Here is a 26,811-nt window from a genome sequence, read left to right as displayed (position 1 = left end):
CTCCATATGCTCTGTGCTAGCTGAGAGAGCTGCAGAGAGTGTGTGCCCCCTTGTTTTTGTATATAGTACATGGCTGTCGTGTTGTCCGTGCGGACTAAGTCGGCCTTGCCTGAGACATGCGTTTGAAAGGCCTTTAGGGCTAAGAATATGGCTAGTAACTCCAGATGGTTGATGTGGAGTAACTTTTGTTGAGGTGTCCACCTGCCCTGCATGGTGTGATGTAGTAGGTGAGCTCCCCAGCCGGAGAGCGATGCGTCCGCTGTGAGTACTATCTGAGGAACCGGTTCCAGGAACGGTCGCCCTTTGGAAAGGTTTTTGGTGGTCCACCACTGCAGAGAGCGATGGGCACGACCGTCTACCAACACCAGATCTGTCAACTGACCCTGGGCCTGGTTCCATTGGCGCGCTAAGCACTCTTGGAGAGGATGCATCTGGAGTCTTGCGTGAGGTACTATGAATATGCAAGAGGCCATCATTCCTATAAGTTGCATGAACACTCGAGCTGGAAGAGGGTGTTCCGGTTGAAATTTGGCACGTAGAGCCTGAATGCTTGCTATCCTGGCAGGACTGGGATAGGCTAGCGCTTTTGAGGTGTCTATGGTGGCACCCAGGTATGGTTTTACATGGTTCCTAGTTGGAGCAACGTCTTGCCCCTTAACGGACGCACTGCTTAGTCCTTTGAAAAAAGGTATCTTCATTTTCAGATTTTTAACGCTGTTTATTGACAAGTAACTCCAATGGTATAAACGATTCAGAACTTGTTTAAACAGTCACATGTGAGACCGTCCATGTATTACAAACAGTTCAAATGCTGCAGATTGGCATTCCAAGCCTTTTCTTTCTGCAACACGGCGTATACATTTAAAAACATCCTCAGTAGTATTTCCAATGCATTTCGGGCATTTTCTTCGCCCTTCTTCAGGGATTCACTACAAATTTTCAAAAAACAACAGCGTTAAGCCGTGAACAACAACCTCAGTAATGACCCTCTGTACAATATATCACCATGTCTCATGCCCTGTGTTACCAATTGCCCGACTCAACGTTTTCCCTCTGTTTACATAGTTCCATCTAGAAAGCTGAATAAGATTCTACATCCTAAAACTCAACCCTTCAACAACGTGCTTTCTCCGTACCTGCTTCTAATAACCTTCCAACCGCATTTCCTTCCTTCCTTTCACCAATCTGTAAACCTCTGCCTTTCACGTATCGCCCTTTTAACTACATTCACTATGTCGCCACCCTCTCAATTCAACCAATCCCCTTACTGCTTAAACCTTCCTCACTACTAATCCCAGAATTCCCTATTACAGCTTCCCCATACGTTGATGTTTTATATGTGTGTGCTAAACCATGCTTCTTACAAGGAAAACTATCTATTACCCAGCGTTAAATAGGACATTTAGACACATTAAAACGTGAAAATAGCGCATTTGTACATATTTACAACATTCATGATTTGTGAAGTGTGGCTCACGGACATCCGTGCAATTCTTCGAGAAGTCACGATCTTATAGTCAGATGTTTAAACGTTTCACATGTGGATTCGAAAAGTTAAATAGTTTTTTCAATGTTCCTTGGGTGCTACGTGTCTTAAAAGGCCAATGCGGACAAATTTTTATCAAAAACTTGATAAAAATTTGGCCAGAAAGTGGTGTGCATTGTGTCACTCATGTGAAGCTTGTCCGCAATGGTTTTACATGGGACAGTTGCAGATGGAACTTTGTGTGATTTACTGTGAAGCCCAGTTCGTGAAGTAGTTGGATAGTGGCGTGAGTGTGTTGTACACACTGGTTGTATGAGTTGGCTTTTATGAGCCAGTCGTCTAGGTATGGGAAGACATGGATGTGTTGTCTTCGCAGGTGTGCTGCCACTACTGCTAGGCACTTGGTAAACACCCGTGGTGACGCCGAATGGGAGCACTTTGAATTGATAGTGTTGACCGTCCACTACAAATCTGAGAAACTTCCAGTGAGCCTTGTGAACAGGAATGTGGAAATAGGCGTCCTTGAGGTCTAGGGTGGCAAGGAAGTCGTTTTGGGAGAGCAGGGGAAGTACCTGCTGGAGTGTGACCATGTGAAAGTGGTCTGAGTGTATATATTGATTTAGGGGTCTGAGGTCTAGGATGGGCCTTAGAGTCGTCCCTTTTTGGTATGAGGAAAATATAGGGAGTAAACTCCCATATTTTGTTGGTGGGTAGGTAGTTCTATCGCACTTTTTTGTAGGAGGGAGATTACCTCCTGCTTTAGTAGTGACAAATGTTCCTGTGACATTGGGCGTTGTTTGGGTGGAATGTTTGGTGGGGGAGGTAGATGTTAGTTCGAGGCGGTAGCCTGACCAAATTATTTGTGTTACCCATTTGTCTGAGGTGATAGTAGTCCAGACAGGAAGGAAGGAAATTGTGGAGTCTGCTCCCGACCGGAGTGGGATGGTTGGGGGGGAGGGGGGTGGGGGGGGGGGGGGAGAGTGGAGGGAAGCCATCGGTTAGGGGTGGAGGCAGAGCGGGAGGTGTTAGTCTTGCCTCTGCCTTTATTATTGTTGCCCCTGTAGCCGCCTCTTTGGTAACCCCTTGTGAAGGTGGAATGGGTAGGGGCTTTATAGGAAGTAGAAGGGTTATCGGAGAAGTAGCCTCTGAAGGAGCTTCGAAAGGAAGAGCGACAAAAGGAGCGCCTGGGAAGGTGTGACTGCAAGGCTCCCATAGACTTCGACGTATCTGTGTCTGTTTTCATTTTTTCCAGGGCATCGTCAACTTTTGGGCCGAACAGATGTTCCTGGTCAAAGGGGTGGTTCAGGATGGAAGCCTGCACCTCGGGTTTGAAACCTGAAATTCGTAGCCAGGTATGCCTACGGAGGACGACGCTGGTGTTAATTGCCCTAGAGGCGGTGTCAGCAACATCTAGGGCACAGCGAATGGAGGTGTTGGTGATGGTTTTACCCTCCTGGATTAGCTTGTTGGCTCTATTTTTGTACTTGTCAAGGAGGTGTTGCATTATGGCTTCTAGTTCATCATAATGTGCCCTGTCATATCTTGCCAATAGCGCATGTGTGTTTGCAATGCGCCATATGTTGGCAGCCTGGGATGCAGTGCACTTGCCAGATGCGTCCAAGAGTTTGGACTCCTTATCAGGTGGTGGTGCATCGCCTGATGCCTGGGAGTTTGCACGCTTTCTTGCAGTGGACACTACTAGGGAGTCTAGTGGTGCTGGCCCTCTGATGTAGGTGGGGTCTGTAGAGGCGGCCTTCTACTTCTTCTCGATGCGAGGGTTGACGACCCTGGCCCTGACCGGGTCTTTAAAGACCTCCGGCGCGTGCTTGATAACCCTTTTAAGCATGGGCAGGATGGAAGTGGCCCTGTTTGTTGTGTCAAAGGTATCTAGGAGGCAGTCCTCCTCCACGGGGTGTGTATGGAGATCCACTCCGTGGTAGTGTGCAGCCCTATGGAGTAGTTGGTTAAACCCCATTGTGTCTTCCGGAGGGCAGGACGTTAGGGATGTCTGGAATGTTATAGTCGTCCCATGGGTCTGGGGAGCCTGTAGGAGTGGGGTCCCCTGTGGGTTGGTCATGGGGCTCGTCCCCTGTGTCATCGTAGACATCGTCATCATCCTAATCCGGAGAGGGTGTGGGGGAATGATGAGGTGGAGGAGGGGGGTGAAGGTATTCTCAAAGGGGAGGTATTAAAGTCTTTCCTCTTTGGAGGTGGAGCTGGGGCAGGCTTGTCCAGCGGTCTCTTTTTGATGCTGAGCATCAAATGTCCAGTTTTAGGGTCTTTGATGAGTGTTTTTTGTAGTGGATCAGGCCGAAATAGTTCTTCAGTGAATGGCCGATCCGTCGGCGCCGAAGGCGTCGGGGCCGTAGGTTTTCTAGTCTTGGAGTCAGCATCGGTTCGTTGTTCTGAACTGTGCAGCTTCCAGATGGCTGGTTGTTTCCTCGGCTCCGAGATGACTTTCGGCTTCGAGGTGTGGGTGTCGATGGCTTTGGGTTTTTTGCTCGGCTCCGGGGTCGGTACCGAGGAGCTGGTGCTTGTCTTTGGTGCCGAGTGCTTCGGTGTGGAGCTCGGTGCGGAGGAGGCGGCCATTTTCTTTTTTGGCGCCGGTGCGGAGGAGTGTTTCTCGGCACCGACGGTAGGCTGGCTCGAGCCCGAGCCGTCGGAAGGCTTGATAGGCTTCTTAACCGGGCCCGAGGGCAAGGTGTGGGAAGCAAGGTCTTTGGTCGTGCCTAGGCCCGAGGGCGAAGGCGTGACCGAAGCCTTTTTCGATGCCGTCGAGTGTGTGGGGTGGGGGTGGATGTTAGTACTCATGCCCCTCTGTGCCGGAGTGATGTCCTCGACATCGGAGTCGTCTGCTTCGGAGGCGCTGACGAGGCCCTCTTCGGTGTGCTGTTCTTCTGGAGCATCGACGCCTTCTCTGAAGAGGTCGTCTGGGATCGCTGTCGACGAGTGTGCCATGGTTCTCCTCGCCCTTCGGTCTCAAATGGTCTTCTTGGACTGGAAGGATTTGCACACCAGACAGTCTCGACCCCCGTGTTCAGGGGAGAGGCAGAGGTTGGACACCTCATGGAGATCGGCGAGGGGAAATTTGGACCCACATCGAGGACACTTCTTGAATGGAGTCTTTCCATCAGCCAGGACCGGAGCTTAGGTAGGCCTGAAGGCCTTCGTCGACGACCGGAATCGAAGACTTCGGACAAGGAGTCGTGTCGAGTGTGGAGATCGCGATCGAAAACAATACCGCGAAAAGGGGAGGATTGCGCGCCGATCAGGAGAACTGGAAACTGTTCGAAACCGGAGCGCGAAGAATACATCCGAGCCCGATGGCGGAAAAAAAACAATCAGAGGATGGAGCCGAAGCCCATGCGCAATACGATCCAAAGGAGGAGTCGCATTCCTCGTGACTTCCAAAGACTTTCCGAGAGGAAAAACAACTGCAAACATCCGGGCCCAACACCAGATGGCGATCAATGCACTGTGTGTAATCTGCAGCTCATATGCCTCGAACAATTTGTTATTGCAGTCAAGTAACCTGTTCTTCCGATGGCTACTTGTACCTGCCAATTCCTTACCAGTAGAATAGATTACAAATCAATACCCTGCTTAGGAGGGTTGACTGATGGTTAAATGAGGAAATCCTGCAAGAAGGATCTGTTGACATGACCATCTATGCGCATTCAAAAAGTCCAGGCACTAAGGTGTGCAGAGATGTCCATGTAGCGGATTTACATATCTCTGCATTTGGTACTCTTCTTGCAAGGGCAAAAGCAGTGGATTTGACCCTGGTGGAATGGGCTCTGATCCATGCTGGAGTATCACCCTGCCATGGCATAGCAAGTTTTGATGCAGAGGATGATCCAAAATTATTTTCTGCACTGCTGTGCCTTTCTTGGCAACACATTGCCACAGGAAAAGCTGGTCTTCCAGATGCAAGTCCTTGGTGCAGTCTAGGTAGGAATTGACTGCTTGTTTACAATCCAGCCTACGCCATCGCTCCTCCTCATTAGTGGGATGGGAAGAAGGATAGAAAGCAGGAAGGATGATTGCAAGAAGCTGGCTTTTTATGTAATGTACCAAAATTAGGTACACTGTGTAGAAAGTCCAGATGACCCTTACAGGGCTTAAATTGATAATCCCAAATGCCCTCCTTCGTGGTAGTTTGGACAAGCAGTTTAGACTTGGAGGGTAGTGTTAAGCATATGTTGTACACACCGAGTCAATAAATGAGCCACACAAGAAACTCTAGACCAATTTAGAAAAATAACATTTTTATATAATTTTTAGACACCAAGATCATTGGAATCGGATACATACATAGCCATGGTAAAATTCTACACTAACCGTAGACAGTGACAGCTGTCAGATTGGAGGCATGAGCCTCAAACACAGTAATGTTGTACAAAGGGAGAAACTGCATGGGTACACTTACAGACAACTTACAGGACTGTTCTTGTGGACTTGAGGTAAGTAGGGGCCAAGGTCCAAGAAAGCACCAACAGTTCAAGTTTACCTGCCTTGGGGTGTCCGAAAACTGAGGTACTTTATGCGGTGGTAGCATCGAACGCTCCCTGCTAAAGTTAATGGGGAAAAGTACCTGTAAGGTAAGGCTGTAAGGGGTGACTGAGGGAAAAGTTCGACAGAACCCGAGAGGGGGGGGGGGGTCGGAAATTGAGGGTCTCAAGACCACAGAGACACTGTTGCTTTATGTGAGCTCGGGCTGCGTAGCTTGGGTGCAGAGGTGTTCTGTCCAGCGGGTCGGTGAGTTGGAGGCTCTCTCAATTCTTGAAGAACTTGCAGAAGAGGGAAAAGAAACACAGCAGGGCCAATCTCGGTGTGGAGCTGGCGTCTGAGTCCCTCGACATGCAGGTATGTTTTGGCAAGGATGGTGTTCCGTCTGAACACAAACAAGCCTTGGTGCTTGCAACTGGCTAAAGTACCTCGGGTATTGGTGCAGGGCGGCTCATGAAGGGAGACGTAGCTGAACTCCTGGATTACGAAGACCTCTGCCTGGGGTGCTGCTCCCTCAGTAAGCCCAGGGGTCGACAGAACGCTGTACCGGACAGCTGCAGTCAGTGCCTGCTGGTGCAGAGAAGTGGCTCCTCCGCTCCACTGGAGGTGCTGCGGGGTCGAGGAAGTGCTCAAAATGTCCTCCAAGGGTTTGGGGAGGCAGTTGCACTTCTGGACGAGTCGGTGTCCGCGATTGTCGGGAGAGCAGGAGTCGGGCAGGGTGTTGTGCCAAAGTAGTTACTGGTCCACAGTTCTCACTTCTTTGGCTCTTTGTCCTTCCGGCATCTGAGTTTCTAGTGTCAGGGCGCAATCTAAATACTAATTCTACGGACATCAAGGAGAGTGAAGGGTAGTAGGCAATGGACTACTTACCACCACCCCCCCACCCTATATGATCACTTTCTCTGGTGAGTGGATATATCCCTGTCCCAGAATGTCTAATTCCACCAAAAACAAGGTGGTGGAATCCTTCTTTCGTGGAGTACATCAGGTAGCCCACCATAGGGGTGTGACTAGCTTGGTGGGGATACATGCCTACTGCACAGCAAATGTCCTGCCTGTCCTGGGGCCAAATGTGCCTCAGGGCAGGGGTGGCATCTCCTAGGTCTGGAGGAAGTCAGGGTTGCATATCAAAGGTGGCAGGGGCTTTGAAGCCCCTGGCCTTGATATGCTACATCACTAGCCTGCTGGGGAGAGGGGTTGGGGGTGAACACCTTCCTCCGGAACAGGCATTGCTTTTGGCTCAGAGTGTGCAGGCTCTCACTTACAGGGGCTCAGAAACTTGTCGGTGGTGGCAGAATGGACAATGCCAGTCAGCCAGAACACTAGACTCTGGTATTTTTTTAGGTGGCACCTCTAATGTCATAATAGATCTAATACTAACAGCACAGATTTATAAGATAAGGTGTTTGATAGCAAACATCATAGGGTTCAGTAAAGCCATTCTGTTGCTGGGGAACCCGTAATGACCAGTGCTCAGTACATGTACTTAAAATGGCTTCCCTGGTCACTCGTACTATGTAGTAATTGAACTAGACGGCACGGGGCATATCTACTCACGCAGATATGTCCTCACATTTAATATAATGCAACCTGGTTCAGGCCTATAAGGCCTGCTGTAAAGGGGACTTACATATATTGTATGCAGTGGCGTTGGTAAGGCACACAATGAGTGAGCCAGGTCGTACTTTCACACATGGTTTGAACCATACAGTCTGCAATGGAAGCCTGCATGCAATTTGTATGGGGGTCCCTTAGGCTGGCATAATACATGCTGCGGTTCTTAGGGACCCCTTTTAGGGAAAGAGCGCTGGCACTGGGGCCTGGTTAGCAGGGACCCAGTGCAATTAGTTGAAAAATATCTGTATCAAAGTCAATAAGCAGAGGTGAACATGACAAAAAAGGACACTTTCCTCCAGCAATGAACTGGTTTAGGTGAAAAGGAAACTGATAACGCAGCCAAAACGCCCCATGACCGTGCCTATCACACAAACCATCTGGGCAAGATAAAGTGCATATTGGAGGGCCCTTGACAACTTGGGCTGTAAGGGATTAATATTGTTGTCGGCATACCATGCAATAAAGTTGCTCCATCTGCCAGCGTAACCCAATTTAGTGAGGGGGAAACCTCTGACAAGATGACGTCCACCACCTCCAATGGCAGCTGAAAGGAAGCCAGAATTACCTGTTCAAACCCCATACATGTAGGTGGAGGCATCGGAGATTGGGATGCAGAACCAATCGCTCCCCTCCAACAGGTAGAGAAGGTTCAGCATGAATGATTGCTTGAGCAGGGAACTCGTGGTGAACCACTGAAGGATCGCCTACCACACCCTTCGTGGCCAATTCAGGGTGATGAGAATGGCTTCGGTCCAATCTTGGCAAATCTTCGGCAGAACCTGAGGAAATCAAGGGTATGGGAGGGAACGCATAATTCAGCGGCAAGTTCCACCTCAACTAAAATGTGTCCCTTAAGGCTTCCCTCAATGGATACTAAAGGGCACAGAACTGCTAGCATTGACCATTTTCTAAAGAGGCGAACCAGTCTACCAAAGGAGTTCCCCACTTGAGGAGTTTCCCACTGGGCTAAGATATCGAAGGATACCTCTGGTAGTAGACAGCACTTATGGAGGGAAAGAGCTGGCTCTGGCTTTTATCTCCAATATTCAGATACCCCACTAGGTGATTGGCGGTGAGACAGATCCCATGGTGGTGCACCCAAGACCACTTTATCAATATTTTCAGGCAAAGAAAGTGAGGTGCTTATTGACATACCAAATCAGTCATGTCTGTCAAGATCTGGCTGGACTGAAATTGGATGTAGAGGAGGAAGACACTGAGCACCAGCTAAATCCCCAACAGTTGCAACAGGTTGATGGGAAGAAATTGCTTTGCAGGAAACCATAGTCCTCGGATCTCCATATCCTTCAGATGAGCTCCCCATCCTAAGGTGGAGGCATCCATCACCAACGTAGTCACATTTGAAGGGGGAGTGAAGGCCACTCCACAATTCAGGTTCGCTTGTTCCCCCACCAGACCATTTCTGCCCCAGCGCGGGGGCCCCACTACAGGTCTCTCATGTGTCAATGTGTGCGTGTGACTAGTAGAAAGCAGCCAGCAGATCTAGGAATCTTGGCACCCACAGGACAGGAATTTGTGTGCCTTGCTGAAACGATGGAATATATGTCTGGAATCCTCTGTGGTGGCGGAAAGGCACAGCCAAATCCACCTTTGCCCAAAAAAGGCATGAACTGTCGAATGGCAGGTCCATGAGGTTCACCTGAACGTCTGCAGAAACGTTATATGTATGCAGCCAAGCATGCGGCCAAATGGAGACAGAGGTGCCCATCACCTGGGTCACAAAGTCTGCCATAGACAGCCCAGATGTTATTATGTGTCTAGAGGTATTTTGTCCGTCTTGGATCATTTCCTGGAAGTTCGCACTCATGTCTTCCAGTTCATCTGAGCTATTTTCCAAAGGGTGTGGTTGTAGAGGGACAGGAGACAATTGACACTCAGTGACTTTAGCGTCATACTTATTGCAGTGAAGTGAAGGGTATGTCCCACACTGCTAGGACTGGGTCTAGGAGAGTCTCATTTAATGGTAGCAATTGATCAGTTGTTAGAGTGGACAGAAGAAAAACCTCAGTGAAGTTGTTGGTCTTTTCCTCTACTGTGGGCAGCTTGAGGTCCAACATCTCCGCTGTCTTTTTGACCACAGAATGGAAAAAACATCACCTCTAGAGTAGGGGGCTCAGTAGGAAACTCCATGACCAATTCAGGTGAGGTGTCCCGTCCACTAGCTGAAGAGAGACTTTGGAGCTCATGTTCACGGTCTGTTCCATCGTCATCGCAGCCGCATGGATATAAATCTGGGGGCTTGAATCTGCTCCATATAAGATGTGTATTTTTTCCTGTATTCACCCTCTTTATAAAGCCTGTGTGCCTTCCATTTTGATGTGTTCTGTGGCGCAACTTCAAGGACCAGCGGTGGTTGTGGAGGGGCAGCATCAGAGTTACCATCCCAGGCAGAGACAGTTGCGGCATGCTATACCTTAGAGCCCGTTCGAAGGCAGGAGGGGCCAGTATTAGTCCAGGAGGTATAGAGCCGAGCGGTGTCGCAGGCAGCGGCATAAACATAGGAAGATTGTAGTGTTCCATAAGGCCCAGATAGTATGACGGGTGGTGCTGATAAGCTTGCAAAAATGTTGTACATGATCTTGAGGAAAGCTGCCAGGTAGTGCCTGGAGTCTGCAATTCCATAAGAGTCAATGTCAAAACAGTGTTCTGCGGGAAGAAAGGTATCAGTGCCAAAGAGCCAGGGAAGGACAGTACAAAGGATTTACAGATTAGGAGCTGAAGTACCGACAAATGGCTACACATATTACTACCTCCAGCAGTCAATTATCTCCATATGCCATCTGCGGTGCATGAGTTAAGCAGGGACCAGTCACTACAATCCTCTACCTCGAAACGGCACAACCTAGCCTCGCAACTGAAAATTTTACAAATTAATTCAGCACTCTTCTCAGTCGGTCCAATGCATAAGTAGGTGACTCTAAATTACACACACAAACACAATTCATCCGGACAGAAAAAAAAGAACAAACTTGCATGATGGCCTGTGTAGTTATTTAATAGTTCCTTTATTCATTTATGGCAAAACTTACTTGTAGCAAAAACATTAGACCATCGTGCACTTTTGTTCTTTTCAACCATCAGGATGAATTATGCAGGTTACTTGCAGTCCCCTACTAGAATACTGGGGAGTGCCGACTGACTGTTGAGAGCCTATAGGCAGATGCAAACATGAAAAATAAAATTATAAGAAAACAATTATGTCATTTTATTTTTCATGACTGAGAGCAGAGTCTTGGGGGCGGGCCATCCTGACGACAGCAGTATGGAGAAGGAGTGGTGGGCACTGCAAGTGAGCATGTCGGTTTGGCCATCTTAGGACAGCCAAATCGACATGCGCACTTAGATTTCTCCAACCCAACCTGCACAGCGGTGGAGAACAGCAGGCACAGGCTCTCAGTCCCTGTGCGAGTGCAAAACCAGCCTGTTCAGACAAATCGTGGTGATTCTCTCATGCTGGGTACTACCAGCATGAGAGCAGAGTCAGAATTGGTGTAGGGGAGTCTGGGAGACGGTTGTTCACCAGTACCAGAGGAGCGAGCAGAAGAGCACAGAGGCAGCAGGTATGTTTTCTTTATATCATTATTATCCCCATGCTGCCCCACCACTTTTAATTAACAGCCACAACTGCATTGGAGTGGCTAAGAACAGCGCTGAGTTAATTTATAAAAAATATCCAGGAAAGGATGTGGTGGAGACGGTGGATACCAACTCCTGTTCAGAAGAAGAAAATCCTGTGGGAGTCGGAGGGCGTCTGGAAGGCTTGCATTTCTTCATGTTTCTTATGCTTCCTTTGCACCCTACAAGTGGGATGATGGTGACCAATAACATGGTCTTGAGCACAGCCAACTTCATCCGTCATCCCTGCCTCGACCCATGAAGAGCTTAGTCTCCCTTTCCTTGAAGGCTTTGGGGTGCATGCTCAGACAAGAACGGGAACTTGGTCGAACCCAAGGCACCATAGACGGAATGTGGAGGGGTCAGTCATAAAGTCTACATGTCCCTCATAGTCCCTGTAGAGCATAAACGCCAAATACAAGGGTGGAGACATCATACTGCAAAAGGTACATTTATTCTGGGCAGAAAACTCATAACACAGAGCGTGCTCCGGATCAGTGTCACAGGGGAATTGACGTCAACCAGCCTGGAGGAGGCATCGCCATCGTACACAAGAACACCATCTGCATCACGACCAACTCAGACGACACCCTCACCGCCGCCGAGCACCTTCACTTCCAGATACACACCGACCCCAAGACGACCCTCAGAGTCACCCTCATCTACAGACCCCCGGGACCACGCACACAATGCAGCGAAGGCATCGCAGTCTTCATGAGCCCGCACGCCCTCCCCTCCGCTGACTACATCCTCCTAGGGGACCTCAACTTCCACCTGGAGAACAACAACAACACTGCCGCCCTGCTGGACAACCTCGGACTCAAGCAACTGGTGAACACCCCCACCCACTACGCTGGCCACACGCTTGACCCAGTCTTCTCCTCCAGCAAATACATCTCCTTCATCCACTCCACTGGACTTTATTGGACGGACCACAGCTGCGTCCACTTCAGCTTCAGAAGGACCACGGCCCACCACCACCCGCAACAGGTTCCTCGCAGGAGCTGGAACAAGATCACCGCCGACCAGCTCACCACCTCTCTCAGCCAGAACCCTCCCGCCAGCACGCCGGACCCAAACGAAGCAGCCAGCAACCTCACACAGTGGATCACCAACTGCGCAGACAACCTCGCACCACTGAAGACCCCTCCCAGCAGACCCGGCAGCAAGAAAGCCTCTTGGTTCACCGACGAACTTAAGAACTCCAAGAAGAGCTGCCGCACCCTCGAGAAAGCCTGGAGCAACGACCAGACCACAGACAACATGACTGCCCTCAAGCACGCCACCCGCAAACACCACCAGCTGATCTGCACCACCAAGACGACAGCATTCAAAGAACGACTGGACAACAACGCCCACAACAGCAAGGAACTCTTCAGCATCGTCAAAGAGCTCTCCAACCCCAGCACCGGAAACAACGACATCACTCCCTCGCAAGACCTCTGCGACTCACTCGCCTCGTTCTTCCACAGCAAGATCGCCGACATACACAACAGCTTCGGCGCACAGACCACGCACCCAACCTCCGGACCAACGACCCCCATCACCACCCTCTGCGCCTGGACCCCGGTCAACACCGAAGACACCACCCGCATGATGAACACCATCCACTCCGGATCACCAACCGACCCCTGCCCCCACCAAGTCTTCAACAAAGCCGATTCCATCATCGCACGCCAACTCCGGGACATCATCAACCCCTCCTTCAACACCGCTACCTTCCCGGAGAGCTGGAAGCACGCCGAGCTCAGCGCCCTCCTGAAGAAACCAACAGCGGACCCCACCGACCTCAAGAGCTTCCGCCCCATCTCGCTCCTCTTTTTTCCCGCCAAAATCAATCGAGAAGACCGTCAGACAGCTTGCCGCCTTCCTCGAGACGAACGGATCCCTCGACCACTCGCAATCCGGTTTCGGAGCCAACCACAGCACCGAGACCGCCCTCATCGCAGCCACAGATGCCTTTGGGGCAGTGGAGTCGTCTGCTGCTGCTCTTGGGGTCACGCCGCTCTTCCCCTGCCCTCCTCCTGCTGTGCTCTCCGGGCGACCCTCTCGCTGCCGATTCGAGCAGCGGGAAAGACGCACTGGTACGGCGGCCATCTTTGGTGAGGCAGGCTTGCTAGTCGGCAGACTAGGCTTGCTGCCTCACGGGCGGGAAGTATAAAGTTAGACGGGGATGGCTCCTCGCAGAGAACGCGTACAGCGGATGCGCCTTTCCCGCGCCAAAGGAGCGCCTAAGGAAAGCCCGTCTGCGCCCGTCAGCGTCCCGGATGCGGACGGGTTGGGGACCCAGAGAGACTTTGTCACGGGGGAATCAAAGAGTACACCGCCCTACAGCTACTAGCTTTAAGACCGCGTTGTAATAGTGGCTTCAGTGTCCATGACCTCTCCGTTCGGGGTAAATCTCCTTGCACTGGTTGTGGGTGGTCATTGAAGGGTGAGTGGACGGAGACTGACTTCGCAAAGCCTAGCCAACATGTCATCGCAACAACGGTGCGGAGCTCAGCTGAACGTTTTTTCAACTGCGCCCTTCTGAACACTCGGTCTGCGAGCAAACATGCTCGGGATCGGTTTAACTTTCTCTCTGATTTTAAGCCCGCCTGCCTTTTCCTCACGGAAACGTGGCTTGGCGAAGCATCAGGCCCAGATGTAGTAAACGCCCTGCCCTCTAATTACTTTATACTAAGGAAAGATCGGAGCAAAGGCAAAGGAGGGGGGAGTGGCACTGGTGATTGACAGACGCTTTGAGTGTTCCATCATACCCACTGATGACATTCGTGGGGTTGAAGCATTGGGTTTTTGTCTAACACTTCCACCCGCTCAATCTTGCGCGGGTCTGTTGGTTTACAGACCCCCAGGCCCTGTTGGATCATTTAACGAGGAGTTGGACGCAGTGATCTCGGCTACGAGTGTTCAATTTAAGCATTTCATTCTTCTGGGCGATTTTAATGTTCACTTCGATAATGCGGATGCTGCAGATACTATCAAAATTTTAGATATTACCACTCCTCTGGGCCCATCACCCTACGTAGTGTCACCCACTCACAACAAAGGGCATACATTGGGTCAGATTTTCTCCACCTCCTCTGTTACAGTTGCGCCCCCCCCCCCTTCCTGTGTTATGGTCCGACCACCTTCTGGTGACTTAATATCCAGTCTAAAATTACTGTGACTAGTAGAGATGACGCGTGTCAGCCCCGGATGTCACGTCCTTTCCATCGAGTAACACCGGAAATGATTGATCAGTATCGGCTAACCCACCCCTGCTCTCTTACAGGTGATTTAGAATTGGACCTAGCCCGTTTTCAAGCATGGCTTGTGCAGTGTTTGGAGGATTTGGCCCCGCCTAGGGGGTCTTATAAGAAATCCTCGCGAGCGTCTGCCCCATGGTTTACGCATGTGCTTAATTCCAGCAGAAGGCTTTGTAAGAAAGCCGAAAGAGCATGGCGAGCAAACTACCTGGATCCTTTGAGGGAGGCCTATAGGTGTTGCACCAAGGCCTATCATAAGGAAATTTATCTGGCCAAAAAAGCCTACTTCGCTCAAAGGATTGAGGAGGCCGCCAACACCAGCAAAGAAATCTTCGCGATTGTGAAAGAATTCACATCACCAGCTGCCATCACTCCTAAGTGCTCTTTTTCGGAACCTTGGGTTCTGCAATTAGCCAGTTTTTTTGCCAATAAAATCAAGAGCATTCAGGCAACTTTTCCATCTTTTGCGCTGGGGGGGGTGGGGGGGGGGAGTGCCCTGTCCTGAAACCCAGTCCAATGTGTCTGACCCGGGAATGCCCAGTTTGATGAGTTTTCCATCTATTGAACCTCAAGTCTCTCTGGAATTTCTCTAAAATGAGATCCGGCTCTCCACTGGACCCCTGTCCCGTGAAGTTTCTAGCTAAAGTGGCTCATGCTATTAACCCTATGGTTAACCCAATTTTAAACTGCTCATTGGAAACAGGGATAGTGCCGCCTGCCTGGAAACAGGCGATGGTCATTCCTCTTCTGAAGAAGTCTTCCCTGGACCATGCCATTCATGCAAATTACCAACCTATCTCTTTGCTCCCTGCCCTGGCTAAAGTGGCAGAAAAACACGTTCAGTCCGTCCTCTCACATTTTGTGGAGTCCCATGGTGTTTTGCACTATACCCAATCCGGCTTCCGTGCGAATATGAGCACGGAGACGGCTCTGCTGGAGGTGGTTGAGGCAATTAAGGAAGTTCAGGACTCTGGGGGGAAGGCACTGCTGGTGCTGCTTGATCTCTCGGCGGCGTTTGACACCGTTCCTCAAGAGCGCCTGTTGGCGCGTCTTGCGGAGATTGGTGTTGGAGGAACGGTGCTCAAATGGTTCAAGTCCTTTCTGACCAACCGCCAACAGACAGTCTGGGCCCCTCCGCACTCCGCGGCAGTGCCGCCTCTGGATGTGGGAGTTCCTCAAGGGTCCATATTAAGTCCGACTCTCTTTAATATCTATATTTCCCCTTTGGTGGCGCTGGTTGAGTCTTTTGGTGCCCAGATTGTCTCATATGCTGATGACACCCAGCTTCTTTTCACATGTGGGAAAGATATGGACTTCAACGGAGATCGCATTAAAAGCTGTCTGGGAGCGGTTTTTACCTGGTTCCAATGCAATCAGCTTAAATGCATCTCGGATAAATCCGAGGTTCTTTTCTTCGGTTGTCCTCCGGATCCCTGTTGGATGTCCTGGTGGCCGGCGGATAAGTTTCCCCCTTCCGATGTGGCCTCGGTGGCTAAAAATCTCGGTGTTAAGATGGATAACTGTCTTACTTTTAAACCTCAGATTATGAGCCTGGTTGGTCAATGCTTTGGGATTCTAAAAATGCTAACAAAATTTCTTCCTTTTCTTTCCATCGCCCATAGGAAAATTACAGTGCAGGCCCTGATAGGATCTAGGCTGGACTATGCCAATGTCCTTTAGCTGGGTCTTCCGAAGCTCCTTCTTTCACGCCTGCAGGTTGTGCAGAATTCGGCCGCTCGGGCGATCTTTGGCCTCGGCCACAGCTCTCACGCTACGGGACTGCTGCAGTCTCTTCACTGGCTGCCTATTCAGAGGCGCATTGAATTCAAGGCGCTCACTATGGCATTTAAGACCCTTTATGGCACTGCCCCCCTCTATTTGAGGAAGAGGATCGGTTTTCATCTGCCAGCCAGAGCCTTGCGTTCGGCGTCACGGTCTCTCACCACGGTCCCAGCAATAAGGCGCGCCCGGATCGGAGGGCGGTCTTAAATATCTTGCGCCCTGTGCCTGGAATGCCCTCCCATTGTCCCGAAGAAAGAGTGAGAGCTTGATGGCCTTCAGAAAGAAGCTCAAAACATGGCTGTTTGGCCAATAAGTTTTCTCTCCCTGGCTGGAGCTCTACGGTTATGGGTCTGACAGCGCCGGGACACTCTGCTTGAGTAGCTGAGCGCTTAACAAAACCCCTGATAACATAACATCAGATCCATGCTCGACAACGGGTAAAACAGCGGCCCTCATCCTCCTGGACCTCTCTGCAGCGTTCAACACTGCCCCACCCTCTTAATCTACATGAGCCCCCTCGCAGCCATCGCACGCCAACACAACCTCAACATCATCTCCTACGCCGACGACACCCAGCTAATGCTCTCCCTCACCAACGACCCCGCCACCGCCAGAACCAGCCTACACGATGGGATGAAAGACGTCGCCGAGTGGATGAAGAACAGCCGCCTGAAACTGAACTCAGACAAAACGGAAGTCCTCATCCTGAGATCATCGCCCTCCGCCTGGGACGACTCCTGGTGGCCCCCTGCCCTGGGCACCACTCCCAAACCAACAGACCACGCACGCAACCTGGGCTTCATACTGGACTCCTCCCTCTCGATGACCAGACAAGTCAACGCCGTCTCATCATCGTGCTTCAACACCCTGCACATGCTCCGAAAGATCTTCCGGTGGATCCCCACCGAAACCAGGAGGACGGTCACCCAGGCTCTCGTCACCAGCCATCTGGACTACGGAAACACGCTGTACGCCGGAACCACAGCCAAACTTCAGAAAAGACTCCAACGCATGCAGAAGGCCTCCGCACGTCTCATCCTGGACATCCCCCGTCACAGCCACATCTCCTGCCACCTGAGAGACCTGCACTGACTCCCGGTCAGCAAGAGGATCACGTTCAGACTCCTCACCCACGCACACAAGGCCCTCCACGACCTGGGCCCCAAGTACCTCAACAACCGCCTGAACTTCTACACTCCCACCCGCCAGCTACGATCAACCAGCCTCACCCTCGCCGACGTTCCACGCATCCGCAGAGCCACCACCGGAGGAAGATCCTTCTCCTACCTGGCAGCCAAGACATGGAACTCCCTCCCCATCCACCTCCGGCTAACCCAGGACCATCTCTCCTTCAGGAAGCAACTCAAGACCTGGCTTTTCGAGCAGTAACATTCCCCCTCTCCCCCAGTGCATTGAGACCTCTCCGGGTGAGTAGCGCGCTATACAAATGTTATGATTGATTGATTGACGGTATGCCGAGGTGAGTGTTACAAGGCTTCCGTGACGCCACCTTAGGCCACTTCCGGCACAGATTAGAAGTCGGCACCCCCTAGCAGTGACATGAGAGTTTCAAAGAACCAGTCCGACTTCTGGGGATTATTTTACAGATAAGAAATCTGCAGGTACAAGTTTACATCAGAAAGACGACAACTGGAAAAGAAACCTTAAGCTTTGAGATATGCAAGTTAGTACAAGGAAACCTGGAAGGAGCTACTTAATTAACTAAAGTATAGACTCATCACAAAACTCTGGGAGGTTTTGAAGTGTTTTCCAGATATAGATCTGGGGAACCACCTTCCAAAGAGGTGTTGGTGGCTAAGGATTATTCATTCAAGTTTTTCATTTGGAGCCAAGAGGCATCAGGGCACTCCATAGTAAAGTGGTCAAACTTCAGTCACATGAGGGGAAAAAAACACAACCAAAACAGGGAGACGCGAAAAGTCCTAAAACAGGTGAATCAAGAAGGATTGTGTTACTTACCTTGTAGGCATCTATTCTTGGCACGTAGTGCTGTAGATTCACATGCTTTGCATACTCCTGCCATCTAGTGTTGAGAAGTCTTTCGAGTCAAGAGGTAAAGGGACTCTTCCTCTTGGTGATAACGCGCATGGGCATCGACTCTGTTGTTTTCCCTCAGGAGATGGATAATGGCGTGTGTCAGTAAAGATAAGTCCACGAGTATTTAAAGATAAAGGAACTGCAACAGCCGCTGGTGTCTGGGGAGGTGGGTGGGCACATGTGAATCTACAGCAGTACATTCCACGAACAGATGCTTACAGGGTAATCGGGCTCGAAAAATCCGAAAAATGGTACTAGTCCTGCAGGTCTAGTCCCTTGGAAAATCCCCTCGACCTCACTGCAACCTACTTGACCTCCATCTCTGAAAACTGAGAAAAAATGACAAGATAAGATTTAAAAGGCATCTTTATTGCTCATTCCCTTTGTGAGCAATAAAAATGCCTTTAAATCTTGTTATCTTGTCACTTTTGCTCCGTTTTTAAAGACAGAGGACAAAAGTTAGTTTGTCTTCCTACTCGCCAGAAAGGGCGAGTAGGACCTAAAAATAGCTCGTCCTCATCAATTCTCCCTCGCAAATGCGAGCGGGCAAGTGGATTTGTCGAGCCCTGGTAATTAACAATTTGTTCGAGGCATGTGTGGCTGTAGATAGACACGCTTTGCATAGACTGTAAAGCAGTGCCCTCCAAAAGCAGTGGCTAACCTGTGGGTGTTGCAGCTGTTTGGAAAAGTGTACGTAGCACTGCCTGACCTACATTAGCTTGTTAGCATTACTATGCGGATGTTCTAGCATGCCCAGTGGAAGTGTATGGTGTAGACCATGTAGCTGCTTCATATACATCAGCTAGTGGGATATTGCCCAGGAAAGCCATGGAAGCCCCTATTTTGCGGGTAGAGTGTGCTGTAGGTGGGCATTGGTAAAGTTTGTTTGGCTTTGGCGCAACGTGTGAATGCATTTAATTATCCACCTGGCAATGCCCGATTTGGATATGGGCTTTCCATTGTGAGGAGGCAAAAAAGCAACAAAAAGTTGTTTGGTTTTACAAAAGTCTTTAGTTCTGTCGATGTAATACATCAGAGCTCTTTTAATATCTAATGTATGAAGAACTCTTTCCGCAACGGAGTCTGGTTGAGGAAAGAATATAGGTAACTCAAATGACTGGTTAAGGTGGAAAGGGGAGACCACATTTGGAATGAATTATGGGTTGGTGCGAAGAACCACACTATCCCTATATATTTGGAAGAAAGGTTCTTCTAGGGTTGGTGCATGGAGCTCACTGACAAGTGTAAGTGAAGTAATAGCAATTAACAAAGTGACTTTCCGAGAAACAAATTGGAGGGAACAATTACATAATGGTTCAAATAGGTGACCATAAGTCTTGTGAGAGCAATGTTAAGATTCCACTTAGGTGCAGGTGGAACTCTAGATGGAATCACTCTAAGGACTTCCATAAAATCTTCGATGACTGGTACTTTACACAAAGATAAGTATTGCCTATTTTTGAGACAGGCGGACACTACAGCCAGATGTAATTGTATGGACCTGAATACAAGGCCAGAGAGCTATAGAAGGAAACAATGTTTTGCATTGAAGCACTAAATATATTGATACTTTTATTATGACAGTAACAGACTTGTATTTCCCATTTAGCTGCATAGCATGCTCTAGTAGTAGGCCTACAAGTTTCTTTGAGAATGGTCATGCATTCAGGTAGGATATGGAGATAACCGAACTCTATGATCTCAGGAGCCAAACTGCTAGGTTGAGTTCCCTGGGTTTTGGGTGACTGATTTCTCCATGGTTCTAAGTGAGAAGTTGAGGGAAGCTTCTTGTGGGGAACTACCAACAGTTCAAGTAGTGATGTGAACCAAGGCTGTAGGGCCCATGTGTGAGCTACTAGTATGAGTGTGAGGGATTTTTGCCTGAGCTTCCAAACCAGAACCGGAAGCAGAGGGAGAGGCGGAAAAGCATAAGCAAATATCCCTGACCAATTCATACATAGAGCATTGCCCTTGGATAGTGGGAGTGGTAACGTGAAGGCGAAATCTGGGCATTTTGTGTTGTCTGTGGCTGAAAACAGAACTATGTGTGGAAACCCCTACTTGTGAAAGTAAGGACGGAGGACTTTGGGGTGAAGTTCCGACTCATTAACTTGTTGCAGCATCCTGCTGAGGAGGAGGCCAAAATTGTCGTCTGTTCCTGGGAAGTGTTCTGCTAACAGAGGAGTGTTGTGATATAAAGCCCTAAGCCAAATCTTCTGAGATAGCCGTGATACGTGTAGAGAATGTGTCCTCGGCTGCTTTTGTACATAGTTGTCATTCTCTGTCCAGACGAAGACAACATTGCTGGTCAGGAGAGGTACGAACGATTTCAATGCTAGGTGAACAGCTTGAAGCTCTAGGTAGTGGATGTGGAGACCCTGGTGTTTGGTGTCCCAGAGAACCTGGACTGTGAGATCATGTAAGTGAGCACCCCAGCCTGTCAGTGCGGCGTGCGTGGTCAGGATGATCTGGGGAACATTGTCGAGGAAAAGACTTTCCTTCTAACTGGTTGTTTGTGTTCCACCACTGCAGACAGCGATGAGTGCGGCTGTCTATCAACACTAGATCCTCTAATTGACCCTGTGACTGAGACCACTCTTGGGCTAGATATTCCTGAAGGGATGCATATGTAGCATTATGGCAATACATGATGGCATTATACCCACTAGGTGCATGATAGTTCTGACTGTCAGCTGTTTATTGGGTAGAAATCGTGGTATTAGGGTTTGTAAATTTGGAATTCTTGCTGTATTGGGATAGGCTAGTCCCAGATGTGCATTTAGAATAGCCCATAGATACAGTCGAACCTGTAAAGGCTGGAGATGAGATTTCTGGAAACTGATGGTGAAGCCTAGCTGATGGAGCAAGTTTATGGTATTCTGAGTGTGTTGACTCAGAGGAAGAGTGCTGGCTTTGATAAGGCAGTCGATGAGATATGGGAGGACATGGATGTTTTGTCAGCGTAAATGTGCTGCTACCACTACTAGGCATTTGGTCAATACTCGAAGTACAGTAGTCACTCCGAATGGGAGGACTTTGAATTGGTAATGTTGGCCTGCTATCACAAATTGTAGGTATTTGCGATGTGCCGGATGTATTGGAATGTGAAAGTAGGAGTCTTAAGTGTAGGGCTGACAGAAAGTTGCCTTGTTGTAGAAGGGGGAATCATATCTTGGAGTGCGACCATATGAAAATGCTCTGACAAGATGCAATCATTTAAGGGCCATAGATCTAAATTGGTTTGAAAGACCAGTCCTTTTCGGGGATTAAGAAGTACAGGGAGTATACTCCTGACCCCTGGTGCTGTAGAGGGACAGGTTCTACAGCTCCTTTGAGAAAAAGATCTTGAACTTCCTGTGTTTGTAATGCACCCATACACTTTGTAACTTCCATGTCCTTTCTCATATTCTCAAGACTCTGGTCAACCTGTGGCAAAAAGATGTCCCTTCTCAAAGGGGACATTTAAACAGGCTCCGTTGGAACTTTGGCTTAAATCCAGATATGCGCAGCCAAGCAAGGCGGCGCAACAAAACACTAGTGTTCGTTGCCCTTGGCGGCAGTGTCTGTGGAGTCTTGGGCGCACCCGATAAGACATGTCAGAAAGAAGCTTGCCCTCAGCTACAAACTCCTGTCCCTCTTTTTATGCTCTTCTGGGAGGTGTTGGAGGAGTTCCTTCATTTCGCCCCACTGGGCATGATCGATTCTGCCCAATATATTAGCAATACACCAGTGATTAGCGAACTGAACTGCTGCTCTCTTGCCAGAGGCATCAATAAGCTTACTCTCTTTATCAGGAGGTGGAGCGTCACTCGCAGCCTGTGAATTAGCCCTCTTACGGGTGTTTCAAACAACCAGGGAGTCAGGTGGAATTTGCCAATCCGATATAACTAGGATCAGGATTCATATTTTATTACTGACCCTGGGAGTGATCTGGGCGCGCGCAGGATCTTTAAAATATTGGCGGTATTTCTTAGCATATCCTTGAGTATCGGGAGATACTGTGTTGCCCTATGTGTTGTTGAAAGAGTTTAGAAGAGGAAATACTGCTCTATAGGTTCCTTATGTAGTGGTACCTGATGATAAGTTGCAGCCCTGCCAATAAGCTCCTGATAAGAGGTAGTGTTATCAGGAGGAGATGACCTAACATGGTACAAGTCGGCATCAGTGTCCCCTAGAGGGTCAATGTCGTAGGCCGACAAAGGATCAGGGGCTGTGGTGCATCGAAGGTATCATCCCCTGTCCCATGCCGACCCTTGAATAAATGTGGGGACTCTTGAGAGGTGATGTTTAATGGATCACACCGAGTGTGAGGGGTAGAACACAGCCTGCATGACACAAGGCCCTGCACCAAAACACTCCTGTCTACCTGGCAAAGAAACTCAAATCGTGGAGTGGTAGTCGCTCTTTAAGAATCGCCAACTCCCTAATGTCGAAACTTACAACTGCTAGTCGTCAAATCCAGCCCAGAGAATTTGGAATGCACTGCTTCCTGCAATCAGGTCAAAACCCTCAACTTTCTCCTTTAAAAAAAAAAAAAAGTAAAAGTGCATCTGCTGAATAAATTCCTTCAAGTGCTGCCCTGAAGTCACTCAGCTTTACTACTTCCTGGGGCACTGCCGGTGATTAATAATGCTGACTGAGTGTTATATTGTAGATGTTTTGATGATTGCTTTTTCCTTTTGCATTTCTCACTGGTATGTATAACTTACCTGTTTGTACAGTGCTCTGGACACCCCGACGGGTCATGTTTGAGCTATATAAAACATATATAAAAAAAAAAAAAAAAAAAAAAAAAAGGCTTTATACAGCCTGAATTCTGTTTTGGGTTGCCAACATGAACTTCACCAATACTGCGAGAAGCTGTCCATCACTGTAGTTAAAACAGCTTCTTTATATCTTCTAATTCCCAATAGTAAAAATGCTGCAAACAAATAGGTTTAGGGCATATTTTAGGGCTGGGCAAATGCAAAGTAGGTGAGACATCCTACTAGATTTAATATTCAGCAATTCTTAAGAAGTATGATCTGTCACTTGTTTCTAGGAGGGCCCTGACTCACTAAAGCCAAACAATCTATTTTAATTAAATGTCTCATTGAAATTGCTATACATAATTGTGGCCCTGGTTTTGTGAATGAATTTCCTACCCAGCTGAACATTTTGCAACTATTAAATTATCTTTGTTAAATGACAGCGGTTTCCCCCCTCCTCTTTAAAATCCTTTTACAATCATTATGCAACAAGCCGAAATTTCAAAGTGGCCTCATATCCTCATTTTTGAGGGACCTTCATTGGAGCTCAGCTCCAGCTCATTTGTTTCTTGTTTGGAGCACTCATCTATCCACATAAAATTGCTTTTAAATATGCCTTCCCTAACAAATTTGTTCCTACATAACCTACATAAGTACTTCAATAATGCTGCTTCACTGGACTGAACCTAATTTAACAGAACAAATTCTAGTCTGATTTGCACTTGAGGAGCCGAAGTAGGAAGACGGAATAAATGCCTCCATACCTTGCAACGTGCAGTGTTCAGCAAAAGGGAAATCTACACTGAAAAGCTTAATTCCCATTACTTAGTTCAGGTAAATATTTTGCCCTTACAACTTCCAGTAATGGATTCAGGTAATAGCCAATTAATTCTGTCGATAGCTGGGGCACTGCGGCTGCAAGCAATCAAGACTAGAAATTCAAAGTGGTCGGATGTGTGTTTTAGCCACCTCTCTCTTGCAGTCATAACCCTAGATAGGCTTTGGGCCTAACAATAGTGGATCTTTTTAATGTCAACCTTCCATTTTATTGCATTTTTTAGTGAATGACTACATTTGCTTAGAGGTGTTCCTCGACAAAGATTTAATGTTGCAATAGGTTTCCAGGGCTGTAGGTAGACAGTAAAGACATACACCTGTCCTGTCCACCAGGACAGTGTCATCATTGTATTGCAGGAGAGAAACAGACCTCCCACCTAGCTTTGGGGGTGTGAGGTGTGTATGACTTATTTTAAAAGGCTGTTCCAAGGTCTGCACATATAAACTGAATAACACACATCTCTACTTTAGGCCTCTATTTGCTTTTATTTGATCTGAAAGTGTGTGTGAAAGTTGTGTGATGTTAAATGGATTTGTAAAGTGCATAGCTGCCCAAAAACTAGGCATCCCAGCGCTGGACCTTGCAGATGGATAAACTATAACCAGCAGCCTAACAGGCAAGGGCAGGTATTAGTATTGCAAGGTTGCTTCTGCATAATTAGATCGTGAATGAGTATTACCCATTTAAAATACATTAAAAAAAATCTATATATGGCCTTAATGGACTGCACTCTGCTGGACATTAATTAGTACGGCTGAGTGATTCAATAAACAATTTAATTTATATGCGGCTTGTGAGGAAATGGAGTATATTTTATGGTGTGGTTGTGTGGCCTCACCATGTAATACGCTTCCAACCCCCCCCTTTAGTAGCAGTCAGGTTTCATTTGTTAAACCTTAACACAACTCTGGGTAGCTATTGCTCTGAACACTCAGGCTTACACAAAGGAACATGTGTAAAGCATTTAAACAGCACCAAAAAAATTGCAGAAGAATTAAACTAGACACTCATGAAATAAGACATGATTCTTGCAGAATTTGGACACCAAATAAAAAGATCCACTGGAGGGTACCAGTATAGTTAATCAAGACTTTTTACTTAACCGCAAACTAAGAATTAGCGCAACTTCAACTAATGTGAAACTGGGAATCTTTTTCCCCAAAAAACTTGAGTTAATTATGATGCGGTTACTAAGAGTTACTTTAGGCGACAAGATCTGACAGGGAGCCAGTCAGTGGGACCAGCAAGGTCCACAAAAACATTTACCTCGATGAGAAAAGCTGTCTCTAGTCCAGTTACAGTGTCAGTGGCTCCTTGCTAGTGACTTCTATGGAGTGATCCTGATGCAAGTGATACAGGATGCTGAAGATGCTGTGTGATTGACAGGGGTCTTCCTACAGATACTCCTCAGTCCACAGACTTCGTGAGGTGAACCTGGCCACAGTGGTTGACGTTCCTCAAAGTTCTCCAAAGCTTGGCAGAAGTCTAGTCGCCACTGGACAACCTCAGGAGCAACTTTTGACCGTCGGGTCCTGGTCCCTTGGGCTTCATGGGGGTGAGAAGCGGCGATCCGAGAATCACAACTACCAACTTGCCTCATCAGGCTTCTTCATTTAAAAAATAAATAAATTGTGGCCCGGTGCTGCGAACAGGAGATCAGCCAACTGACCCTTGGAATCTTTCGCTTCAGCTGGCTCAGGAGTGGACTTCTCCAAAAGCAGGATACAGCAGGCACAGTCCTTTCCTTTGCTTTATCAGCAGGTGCAATCCACATTGGTGCAGCCGCTCTTCGCTGGGTCCTTAGTGCAGCAGAACACTCCTCCTTGGGTTTTCTTCTCAGTCCAATGAGGCCAGAGTTCTGGTTGGCAGGAGTGCCCTTTTTATTCCCAGTAAATGAGAGCAGGTTGCAATCCTAATGACTGGGCTAATGGGTTCCCTCCTGGTGACTACTTTTTGTGAAGAGTGGCATCTAGCTATCCCAGAAGGCTCCATTCTGCCCACTTCCAACGTGGCACAACCCCTTTCTCGGCGATCAGAGCTCATTAGCCAATCAGGAGGTGTGCCTACCAATGAGGGTACAAGTCCCTTAAAAACAGTTTGGCAGCTGGCTTCCTCTCTCTGTCCCCAGTGTCAGAATGCCTGCCTAAACAGAGCAGCCCCGCTCCCAAGTGTTGACCATTTGCTCTTCAAAAGGCAGCCTCTCCTTTGAAGAACGCCTTTTGGGCGAACATCCTTGTGGCTTCCTGCCCGAGAGATGCAACACCTCTCCCTCACACAGGCTTCTATTATTTCCTTTCCAGGGAGACGTTTACACGTCTCCTTAGGAGGACAGAAAGTTGTGTCAGGGGGCGAGACCCCGCGTGCAAACGTAAGCAGTCACAGGATACATTGGGCTACAAAGTGTCAAATTTTAAAAAATTGCAAATGACACCAAGTTACTGTCATTTTGACTTGAGCATCAAGTCGGGCTTAATGTAAAGACCCGTTTGATACCTTACAGTACCAACTTTATTAGTCCCAGTCAGAAGTTAGCAGGGCTGAGCCTGCAACTCAGCATTCGCCTACAGGGCTACTAGCCTTTTCCACAGTGAAAACAACAATTGCAGGTAAAAGTACATATTCCACTTATTAATATACAGTCCCCTGCCTTAAGACTCAATAGGCCTACCTTAGGGGAAACATATATATGGTAAGAAGGGAGGACTGGGCTTTGCCAGCGTTTGAAATGGAAAAATCTAGTTAGCAGTTTAAAACTGCCCTTACAGTCTGCAGTGGCAGACTGGGAGCCATATTTAACATTTGTCATACCCAGCTCCAGTCCCTGGGGTGACCCTCTAACTTAAAGCCCCCCAGAGTACCATATACTAGGGACTAACATGCAAGTTAGCT

At 48.5% G+C, this 26,811-nt stretch overlaps 1 protein-coding gene across 1 annotated transcript in view; it reads right to left on the bottom strand.

Moving 5' to 3' along the window:
• PELP1 (proline, glutamate and leucine rich protein 1) overlaps positions 1-26,811 on the bottom strand; it is a 400,761-nt gene that overhangs the window by 324,063 nt on the left and 49,887 nt on the right. The window lies entirely within an intron of this gene.

This window comes from Triturus cristatus, chromosome 12, assembly GCF_964204655.1.
Source record: "Triturus cristatus chromosome 12, aTriCri1.1, whole genome shotgun sequence".
Lineage (NCBI taxonomy): Eukaryota > Metazoa > Chordata > Amphibia > Caudata > Salamandridae > Triturus > Triturus cristatus.
This window is presented reverse-complemented; position numbering and strand designations above follow the sequence as displayed.